Below are 10,456 nucleotides of genomic sequence, written 5' to 3'. Positions count from 1 at the left end.
AGGCTGTGCACACTACATGGAAAGGCCCCTGGGCCCCTGCAGCTGTGCAGTGCAGCAGCCTGGGAGACAGGAGTCCTGGGCCTACTCTTATTCTGTGGTGACCCACTTTGTACCCTGAAGGTCCTTTCCTCTTCTTCTCACCGGCAGAGTGAGAGAAGTTAGACTGGATGCTCTGTGAGGCACCAGGTAGATCTTCACCTACACCTGGAGGTGGGGAGAGGAGAGAGGGAACCACCCCAGTCATTGACTTGTTTGGGATTCTAGAAAGAGCTGCACGAACAAGGATTGGGAGGGGCTGTTGGCAGGGGCAGAAAGATTGGGGGGCTGATTCTGAGATGAGTATCCCCAACCTCCCCCACCCCACCTTGTGCTCTTAGATCCCTGTGACTCCCAAAACCACACCCCTCCATCTTTGTTCAGTGCATCTGTCTGGTGGGGGAGAAGCACCCCTCCAAGGTCCTTCCCTTCTCTCTGCTCAGCCTCCACACCAGATCCAAGAAATGCTTCACTCCCAGTCTTCACTCCCAGTTTCAAGTGTTGGAGTATTGTAGGGGCTTAATTTGCACACCCAACTAGGGGATCCTGGAAGTTGGGGCACCTCCAAGAGGTCAAAAGTCCAGAGAATTCCTGAATGAAGGCATCTGGGGTTGTCAGGCTGAACCCCACATTTAACACAGATAAGCAAAGAGGAGAGGCAAAGGCAGCCCAATCTTGGGGAGGGAAGAGGGATCAGCAAAGATCTTACCCAGGGCAATGGATAGGATGACAGTAACCCCATTTGGATCCCTGTTTGTGGTCAGGCAAAGCACTGGTACTCTTTAAGCCAAGCCCATGAAGTTGGTATCATTATCTCAGTGTCTGAGTGGAAAAACATTACTTCCCAGGGGACCCACAGCCAGTATTCAGCAGAGCTAGAAGTCAGACCCAGGCCCATCCAAAGCTAAAGCTGAACTCTTCACTGGACCTCCCTGGACATGCCTCCCAATTCTGAGGACCACTTCAGTGGCAGGAAGCATCCTGCAGAACTGTGATGCCCTGGATTCAAAGTGGGAGCTTAGCCCATGCTCCACACCCTGTGCAATTGCAAGTCAAGCCTCAACTGCAAGCCAAGCCTCATGTGCCTCCAGGGTCAGGGGTGGACTCATGAAGGCACTATGTGAAGCTGAGCAGGTCCCCTCTCTCTCTGGGCCTCAGTTTCCCCATCTCTATTGGGGAGGGGCTAGGGATTTAGTTAACTGATAACCAAGGTCCGGGCTCTGATGGGTCAAGATTCTGTAAACCTGTTAGTCTCAGGGCTTGGCCAGCTCAGCGCCTAACAAGGCCATTAACTCCGGATCCTTCTCTCTGGGGTGGCAGCAGGTACAGAAAACAACAGAGATAAGGTCTCTTGGCAGCACAGAGCTTGGCTCAGGGGCTCTGGGGACCAGCCTTCCCTCCTGCCAGAGAGGCCATCCCAGGAGGCTGACTGCTCACACCTGGGTAGCATTCCCTCCTGTCTGGGTCCGAGCTCTGGTCACTGTTCCCAAACATTCCTCCAGGAGGTCAGTTGCAAAGGACCATGTCACAGGCTTAAATGCAAGGGCTGGGGACAAGGGGGTGGTGTGGGGGGCCTGGAGGAGATGGAGTGCTGGCCAAGGTGCTGAACTGTCATTGCCCAGCAGAGCATGGTTATTTCTCCTTACTCTGGGACACCCATGATTCCCCCTAGTTCCCTGGGAATCCTGAACCACATAAGGGAAGAGGGTGTGATGGGAAGCAGAGCAGAAGCAGTGGGGGTGGGGTGGGGGATGTGGTCAGGAGGCACACCCTCCAAAATAGTAGCAGGAGAGAGGGAAAACTTTTATTTTGAAATGTATTCATTTTCCTGCTTTTCCTTTTACCTGAATGAAATTTTGTGTTTTTTTTCACTGAATACAGAACAGTCTTCTATCTTTTATCAAAATTTCAACAGTTCTCTTACACTTCTTACTATTGCAAAATGCTCCCCACTCACCCTAGTATTAGATGAAGGCCCAGGACTTTCTACTCTGACATCATGACAAGGGAGGGCCTTTCAAGAGCTGGAACCAGAGGCACAGAGCCCAGGTCCTGACGAACCCTCCAAACTGGGGGTCTGGATGTGACCTGGCCTGAATGCTGGAGCCCAGTGGGCCTCCCAGCCCAATTCCTAGGCTCAGAGAGGGTTGGTTTCTAGCTTGGGGTCATACAGCACGTGGCAGAGCCGAGGCCAAAGCCAGGTATCCTGGTTCCCGGTCAGCACACGGGAGGGAGGAAGGCCAGCTGAGAGGGCCCCTCCCAGGACGGAAAGGAGCACAGAGGGGCAGCCGGAAGTGGGGAGGGGAAGGGCCGAGGAGGGAGGTGCTCAGAGGAGGACCCTGTGTCTAGGAGGGTCAGCAGGGTGTGGGGGTACCCTCAGAATCAGGGACTTCAGCTCTAAGGTGACAGAGTCGGAAGTTCTCTCCAGGGTGGAGACAGCCCAGCTGAGCATGCCGGTCAGCATCATGGAATCCAGGATGGCAGCTAAGAGACCACTGACCTCAACTCTGTCATTTACAGATAAGAAAAGTGAGACCCAAATGGGAAGACACCAGCCTGCCGGGCATAGCCAGGCCCAACCCAGGTCTCCCCACTCCTAGACATCCACTCTTTTCACCAACCTTTAATCTACCCCCTGTGGGTTCTGGTGCCTCCTCCCACCCCCTGGGAACCTGGAGCCTGAGCAGAAGGAAAAAGGGAGTGGCCATGGCCCCCAAGTCCCAGGCACCAAGAGCTAGGTGCCCTCCTCCCCCCTCCTCCCCAGGGAAAGGGGGAATTGGCCTGGCTCCTAACGGCCCCTCCTCCGGGACAGAGCCAGGTGGTGCCTGCCCACACCTGCCCCCCCCACTGGCAACAGAGTCCAGAGCCAGCACCAGCCACAGCAGGGGCAAAGCCACCAGGGCAGCTGCTGGAGCCACAGCAAGTTGCAGGTAAGTGAGGGCACCAGGAACGATGGCCCAAGGGGGTCCCCTGATTCCATGGCTTTAGAGTCAGCCCTGGGACATGGAGTGGTTTGGGGGTTTTGGAATCTTTTTTTCCCAGAGAAGGGCCTATGCCTCCTCACTCCCTGGGCCTGCTTCCTCTGCCTCCTGCAAGCCTCAGGCTGAAGCCCCTCCCTGACCAAACTGCCAGATTACAAACAGGAACAGGACCTGGAGCCCCGCAGCTATTTCTGCCCCTGGGAGGAGCTGCAGACGAGAGCCCCAGGAGGTCCCAGGAAAAGCAGAATCTGGCTGAAGGTGATCCTCTCACAGGTGCGGGGCTGTGGGTCCAGGCCTGGACGAACCTTGCTAAACCTGGGTGGGTCCCAGCTCCATCCCTGACTCTCCAGTGACCCTGGATGGCTCCCTTACCGGTGTCCACTCCTCACTGGTTCAGCAAGAGGGATGGGTGACCCTGGGCTACAGGGCAACCACCGGTTCTAAGGTTCTAGCTTGAGGCAGCCTCGTGGAGTTTACCCAACAGCACCAACCCCCTTCACCCCCCCTCTTCCTCTCTCACACTCACCAAGTGCCCTCCTCCATCCTTCTACTCCTCCATCAGAGCGTCCCCCACTGTGTCCCCACAGTAACTGGCTTATGGTGTGAGACGCCATCTGCCCCCTGGACCTATGAATACATAACAGGAAGCCCTCCCAAAGAGTAGCTCCTGGTGGGACTGCCAGCAGACACAGGCAGCTGGGAGAGGGTTACGGGAGGTGGGAAGGGAGAGATACTCCATCTGGCTCCCCACAGGCAGCACTGCAGCAGCTGTCACTGTGTGGCACCGGCCAGGCTAGAAATGCTCCGTGTACCCAGCCTAGCTGAGTCCCACTCTTGCCCAGCCTTCAGCCCTCAGTCCCCCACCCCAACACCCCAATGCAGCCTCTCTGTTTTCAGGGGCTTCCTGCGGAGGCCGAAAGACTGCACATCGCGTTAGAATCGGAGCACTCAAGAATATAAGATCCCAAACGGAGAGCGCCAAGCAAATTCTGGGCATATTTTGGTCCTTAACACCCCTGCTCTGTAACACGCACCACCACCCCCGCCCCCCCAGAACGCCCTAGCCCACCTTTTCCTTCTGTTGAAACCCAACTCAACCTTCACGCCTCACTCAAGGCGACGCTCTCCCAGGGGCGCTGGTCCCGCAGAACCCAACCACTAGACCGCAGGCATCTTGAGGCAGGGATCTGTCCGCTGGGTGCAGAAAGGGCCTCAGAAAATGTTTACTGGCGGTGTCCAAGCTGGAATCATGAAACCGCCCCATCTGAAGTTGGGAGGGATCTTGGAGACCAGAGACAGCTCCTCCCTAGAGATGCCGGGATGGATGCTGAGGCTCCAGGGTGAGCCCACTGGCCACCCGCAGCCGGGTTCTGCACAGGGGGAGCCAGGGAGTCACAAAGACTAGGAAAGTTGTTGGACTCTTCACCTTTTTTCAACTTATAACTTATGCTCATAATTTTAAAAACTCAAATAAATGTAAGACTATCAAGCTGAGAGGCCCCTCACCCGGCTTCCAGAAGTCAGCAGCTGCTAACAGTCTGGTACAGGTCCTTCTGGGCATGTCCGCTACGCACAAATGTAAACAGCGTTTCCTGTTTATGATCTGTGTACATGAACAAGCCTTTGGACCAACAGTTCCATTTGTAGGAATTTAGGCTTTTTCATTTAACCCCGGCCGGGTGGCTCTGTTGGATAGAGCATCGTCCCATGCACCAGGAGGTTGCAGGTTCAATTCCCAGTCAGGGCACATACGCAGGTTGTGGGTTCAATTCCCAGTCGGGGTGCATGCAGGAGGCAGCCGACTGATGTTTCTCTCTCACACGGATGTTTCTCCCCCTTCCTCTCTCTCTAAAAATCAATTAAAACAGCCTCTGAAAAGGGTAAAAAAAAAAAAAAGTCTTATTTATTTAAAATGTGTTGATTTCCTAAGTAAATTTCTTCCCTTATAACATGCTCAGTGTAGAAAATTTGGGAAATACAGTCAAGACACACAGCATATAAATCACCCATCAGCCACTGTTTGGAGATAACGCTACCAGCGACTTGGTGGCGAGGTCTACAGCCTTCTTTTCCAAGGGCCTGTGTTTATTTACAAAAATGGGAGCACGCTCTGCTATTGTTCCATCACCAGTGTTTTGCTATGGTTGTTGTCTTGACGCTTAGTAACAGCTACATTGTGAGCATTTTTCCATGTTGTTAAATGTCCTCTATGGCGTGAATTTAGTGTGATAAGGGGTGTTTGGCCCCAGGGCCCCCTAGCAGCCTCCATGTCCTGACCCCCGTTCTGAACACAGAGCCTGCACAGCAGGTGGCTGGAATCCGCTGCTCCAGGGTGTGACCTTGCTCTGCGCACTCCCTTTCAGAAATGGAAGGCCCAGGGAAGGCCCTGAGCACCTGCCGCCTTGACCCCTTCTGAGCTGAGGCCCCAACACCCCACTGATGGGCACACAGCCTCCCTGCAACGTCTCCACTGCTGTCCATGGACGCTGTAAGTCGATGCCTGACCCTTTCTTCTGCCCCTTTCCTGACCCTGGGCTCGTCTGACCAACCCCAGACCCAGAATGGGAAAAGTGTGGGGAGCTTAGGTGGACTTGACTGTGAGATGAGAGAGAGCTTAATGACTCCACTCGGGGGGTGGAGAGTGCCACTTGCCCTAGAACTTCAGCCGGCTTTCCTGAGGGAGGAACTGGGTAGGTAGGAACCAGGAGTGGCAGGGAAGGGGCTGAGCTCCTTGAAAGTTTCCTGGTTCCCAAAGCAAACACCCAACTTCCCAGTCTAAGCCAGTCCTGCCCCAGGAATTTACTAGTCAAATAGTATGGAAATAAGTGTAATCTTGGGCAAGACACTTCACCTCTCTGGGGATGTCTCAATACCACATGGTTCCTAAGGCACCTTCCTAGCGCTGGAATTCTATAGCCCAATTTGAACCCATGTTTTCCAATGCTGTCTTTTCTCTCGAAGTCCCTGCACACCTTATAATTTGTTGAATTCGACTGTCCACCAGGCCTTGAGGCATTAACATTATTATTAACTATCACCACATTTAATCCTCGTAAGTCTGAGAGATGGTACCACTTTTATCCCCATTTTCCAGATGAGAACACTAAGTCTGTAGAGTTAAGATGATTTTCCAATTAAGTGGTAGAGCTCACATTTGAACCCAGGGCTGTGCCTCCCAAACCCATGCTCCTTATCCACCCATCCCCATACCACTAATGATGTGTGCGGGGATCACTTTTCTCTTGCTACAGTTGGAGAAACTGAGGTCAGAGAAGGGAGGCGAATTTCCTCAAGGTCACACAGTAGTTCATGGCAGAGCAGCACTGGCTTGTTTTCAAAGACAGAAGTTGGTGAACCAGAAACAGCCCTTGAGCTGCATTCAAGAGCCCAGAAGTTAACATGGGTGGGGCAGTCACATGGGGCAGGCTATGTTTGTTCAGCCCAGCCTGGGTCGACCCTCCCCCAGCTCAGTCCAGAGAAGAGTTGACTTGGGCAAGTCCCATAGGAAGAGAAGGTGATATTGCCTATAGGGTGGGGGAGGGCTTGGCCAAAGGAACCCCCCTTCATCTTCTTCCCCACTCTCTTCCAAGACAGCCTCACTGTGCTCTCCACTCCCTTACTCTCTCATTTAATCACTTACCCAACAAATCACTTACTCAGATAAGCAACGACAGATGCACCCCAGGTCTCTCTGTCAAGGACTTGACACTAAACAGGCAGTCACAGCACATGTGCTGTGGGCTAGACTAGGTAGGATAAGAGGGGAGTCACAGGGACTCAGAGAAGAGGCACCAACTGGAGGAGGTACTGCTGAAGCTGAGGCCTGAAGGGTGAGCAAAAGTTGGGCAAAGTGTTTCAGGAGGAGGGAATAGCATGTGCAAGGGGGAGGAGGCTAGAGATGAGGTCCTGGGGCTGAGGGTTGAATGTGAGGTAAAAGGGGCAGAGTGATGAGCTGGAGAGGAAAGGAGGCCCAGGTCATGCCAGGCTGTGGGCCATCTGAGAGCAACAGGGAGCCACGACAAGGTTTTATACAGGAAATAGAATACGGTCCTATTTGTATAGGGCAGGGCAAAGCTGGATGCAGGGAGTCCAGACAGAAGGCAAAAAGGCCGGTGAGGCTGAAGCATGGGGTGGAGTGAAAGATGGAAAGTGAAAGAGGGCAGAAGCGAGGAGCCAGGGAATCCTCGGAGCACAGGGAGCTGTTTCAGAGCTGGATTACTCAGCCTCGCTCCTCTTGTGCCTCCTGCAGAACAAGACTCAGAGCCCCCCCCCCCCCCCATCATTCCCAGCAGCAGCAGAACTCTTAGGATAGGATTGTTGTGGTCTCCCACCATCTCCCTGGGTAAACATGTCTGGTGGCAGGGAGCCCATCTCATCCCACTACTAGACAATAATGGTTAGTTCTTCCTTTACATGGATGGGCCTCCTTGTGTGCTCACTGATTCTTGCTCTGTTCCCTGGGCCCCCCAGACAAAACTGGCCTCCTTTCCATTGGACAGTCCTTTACAGGTCCCTCTGTTTATTCCTTTACCAAGGACACCTTCCCATTCTTCAGGTGAATAAACTGAGGCAGTAGTACTGGATTTCTCTGCTACCTAAGCACCTTAGCTGATATGGGAAAAAGAGAGTTAGCCTGGGTTTGAATCTTGGCCTTGCTGCTTACCAGTTGGTCTTAGGCAACACACTTTACCTCACTAGCCTCAGTTTTCTCACCTGGAAAATAGGAATAATACTTTCCCTTGCAGAGATGCTGAGTGAACGAAATGTGTCCATCTAATTGTAATACCTAATGGCAGCCAGAACTTACTGAGGGACTGTTGTGTGCCAGGTGTTGTCTTATTGGACTGGGCCACATGCCGGGTCCATGGTGAGTGTTCAGGACATGCTTGCTGGGAAGCATGTGGATAGAATGAGGCCTGGCAGCATGCAGACCTGGGTTCAAATCCTGTCTATGCCCCTGACTTTTTAGCCTCAGACACACCAGCCTCTGTAGCTGAGCTTCTCCATCTGATAGATGGTAATAGCAGAGGCAGCCTGTCAGGTTGGATAAAATAAGGCCTGTAAAACACCTGGTGTCACTAACATCACTTCTCTCCTGTGTACCAAGCACCCTCTAAGTGCCAAACACTGGAGGGAAAGAACTATTAGCCACTTGCCCAAGGCCGCTCAATCTTTGCCTCCAAGCATATCCTTGCCCTGCACCATGCCCCCTCCAGACCTGGGACCCTGATGTGGATGAGCCATATCTGCTAAGGACAGGGGCACAGCCTGTCCCAGGGAAGCAGTCCTCGACCCCTGCCCTGACGCCTCTGGCCCTTTGCCAGATGTGGGTGGCTTGCAGGCTCCAGCGATCATCATTCCAGCCCTACTCTCCTCCTCAACTCTGCTGGTGGTCAGCTGCATCTTATGGAAGACATACCGCCGGTGGTCTCGGGTCACCAGCTCCAGTCCTCCATCCCAGTGAGGGGCCCAGGTAAGCCACTCAAGGACCACAAGGACAGACAGTTCCAGGAAACACAGGATTCCACCACAGACAGGGGGGGGTCGGAATCTGGGTCATAATGTCCCCTTCACAGACTTGTGTGAATTAAGTGAAATAATTACAGTGAAGGGAGAGGGCGGGGCAAGGCACACAGCAGGTACTCTATTTTAAAATGTAAAACATCTTGGCCAGCAGGTCAAGAATTCGTTCAAAGCCCCTGATTGTCTGCGTGACCTCATCAGGCGTCTCCTCTCGGGTATGTCCTGGATGGGTGAGGGGCCACCAGAGACCAGCCAGCCTAGCCCCGCTCAGCCGTCCTTTCACTCTGGGATCCTCCGGTTGTGCTAAGTGGAAGCGGAAGTAGCTGGTGGGCAAGGAAGTGACTTCCGGTGTTACTGGGGCCTTTCTAGCCGGGTAGAGGCCGGTCCACCCCCTTCCCACGCCACCCGCGTTGGGGGCTCACCCTTTTCCCGTGGGGGTCCCGTCCTCGGCGAAGGTTCGGTTTTCCACTGGCGGAAACTGGGAGCTGTGTCTCCGTCTTTTAACCAACGGATTCCGCTTTTTTCGCTGTTTGGTAAACGCCGACCCTCCTCCGGGCCGGCAGAGGGCGCGAGAGCTTGTGGCTGGAAGCCTAGGAGCCACGGAAGTGACGTTACGCTCCCGGAAGTCCACCGCCGCGGGGTCCGAGGGAGGGTTCCGCCGGCTGGAAATCTAAGGAGGGAGGTTCCGGGAAGCAGTCGGTGAGAGAGTCGTTCCCACCCCTGACCTTCTCAGTGCTCAAAAGAGGAAACTGAGCTCCTGGAGGAAGGCGCCCGCTCTTATTCACTCAGCGAGACCAGCGCGCTTGCACAGGACTCCTCGCAGCAGCGGGACGACCCCTTGTGGGGGGGTTCCTCCGCCTGAGGAGTCCCTGAGGCAAGTCTCAAGAAGCATCCCTAGTGTACAGAAGGGGGAGAGACAGGGACTTGCAGGGTAGGTAGGGTTGTCAGATTTAGCAAATAGAATGCAGGATGTCCATTTAACGTTGAATTTCAGGTAAACAACAATGATTTAGTATAAGAATGTCCCAAATATGGCATGAGGCATACGTTTCCTAAAAAATTACCCGTTGTTTATCGGAATTCAGATTTAACTATGCATCCTGTATTTTGCATGGCATTCCTAGGCCGAGGTCACTCAGCTGTGACCCCCCCACCTCCACCCAAGGCTCACTAGTATGTGGACCTGCTGTTCCTAGGTGTAGCGCTGAGGTGGCCTGCAGGGACCACAGCCCCCTCCAGTCAGTGGTCTGCTCTGGGCAGAATCTAAGCTGCTGTTCAGGAGCTGAGGAGAAGGGGCCAGATACCTCCTGAGATTCACGGGTACCCCTCCCACCCTCCCGGGTGAGAGAGGATGGCGGCTTAGTCTGGGGCTGTTGCAAATCTGTTAACCAACCAGAGTGAGTGAGTGAGTGCCCAGAAGGAACTCCTGGAGGTACAGGTGGGTTGTGGGGAGGTGTTGGAAGGAGGATGTCCCTTGGGTGAGATCCCAGGCCAGGATGGATCTGTCAAAGCCCAACAAGAAAGTGACTTCTGGGGCAGCCAGAATGGCAGGAGGATTCACTGTCAGTGGATTGCTTAGGGAGGCCCTTGAATGCAAATGCCAGAGCAGTTAGGACTCCAGGAGATCTCTGGTTAGATTCCCCTGTACTGGCCTGAAGCCTATTAACATTCTCCGCAGGTTGAATGATTTTTTTTTCTTTCTCCTTTGAAAAAGATGGAAATAACAAACACAAGTAACTGAAAAGAAATGACTTTATTATTCTTCAAGTAAGGCACATTAAGTTCTGTGTATATCTTGCTCAGAAAAGTAAATTTCACATTCTTGCAGCAAATGGAAAGTAAAACACTTGAAAGGCTCCAGTGAGATATCTGTTCAAACTCTGTGCCAGCTGCTGTCACTTCAAAAGCTTCAGAGG

Source organism: Miniopterus natalensis, chromosome 9 (genome assembly GCF_054644295.1).
Source record: "Miniopterus natalensis isolate mMinNat1 chromosome 9, mMinNat1.hap1, whole genome shotgun sequence".
Classification (NCBI taxonomy): Eukaryota; Metazoa; Chordata; class Mammalia; order Chiroptera; family Miniopteridae; genus Miniopterus; species Miniopterus natalensis.
This window is presented reverse-complemented; position numbering follows the sequence as displayed.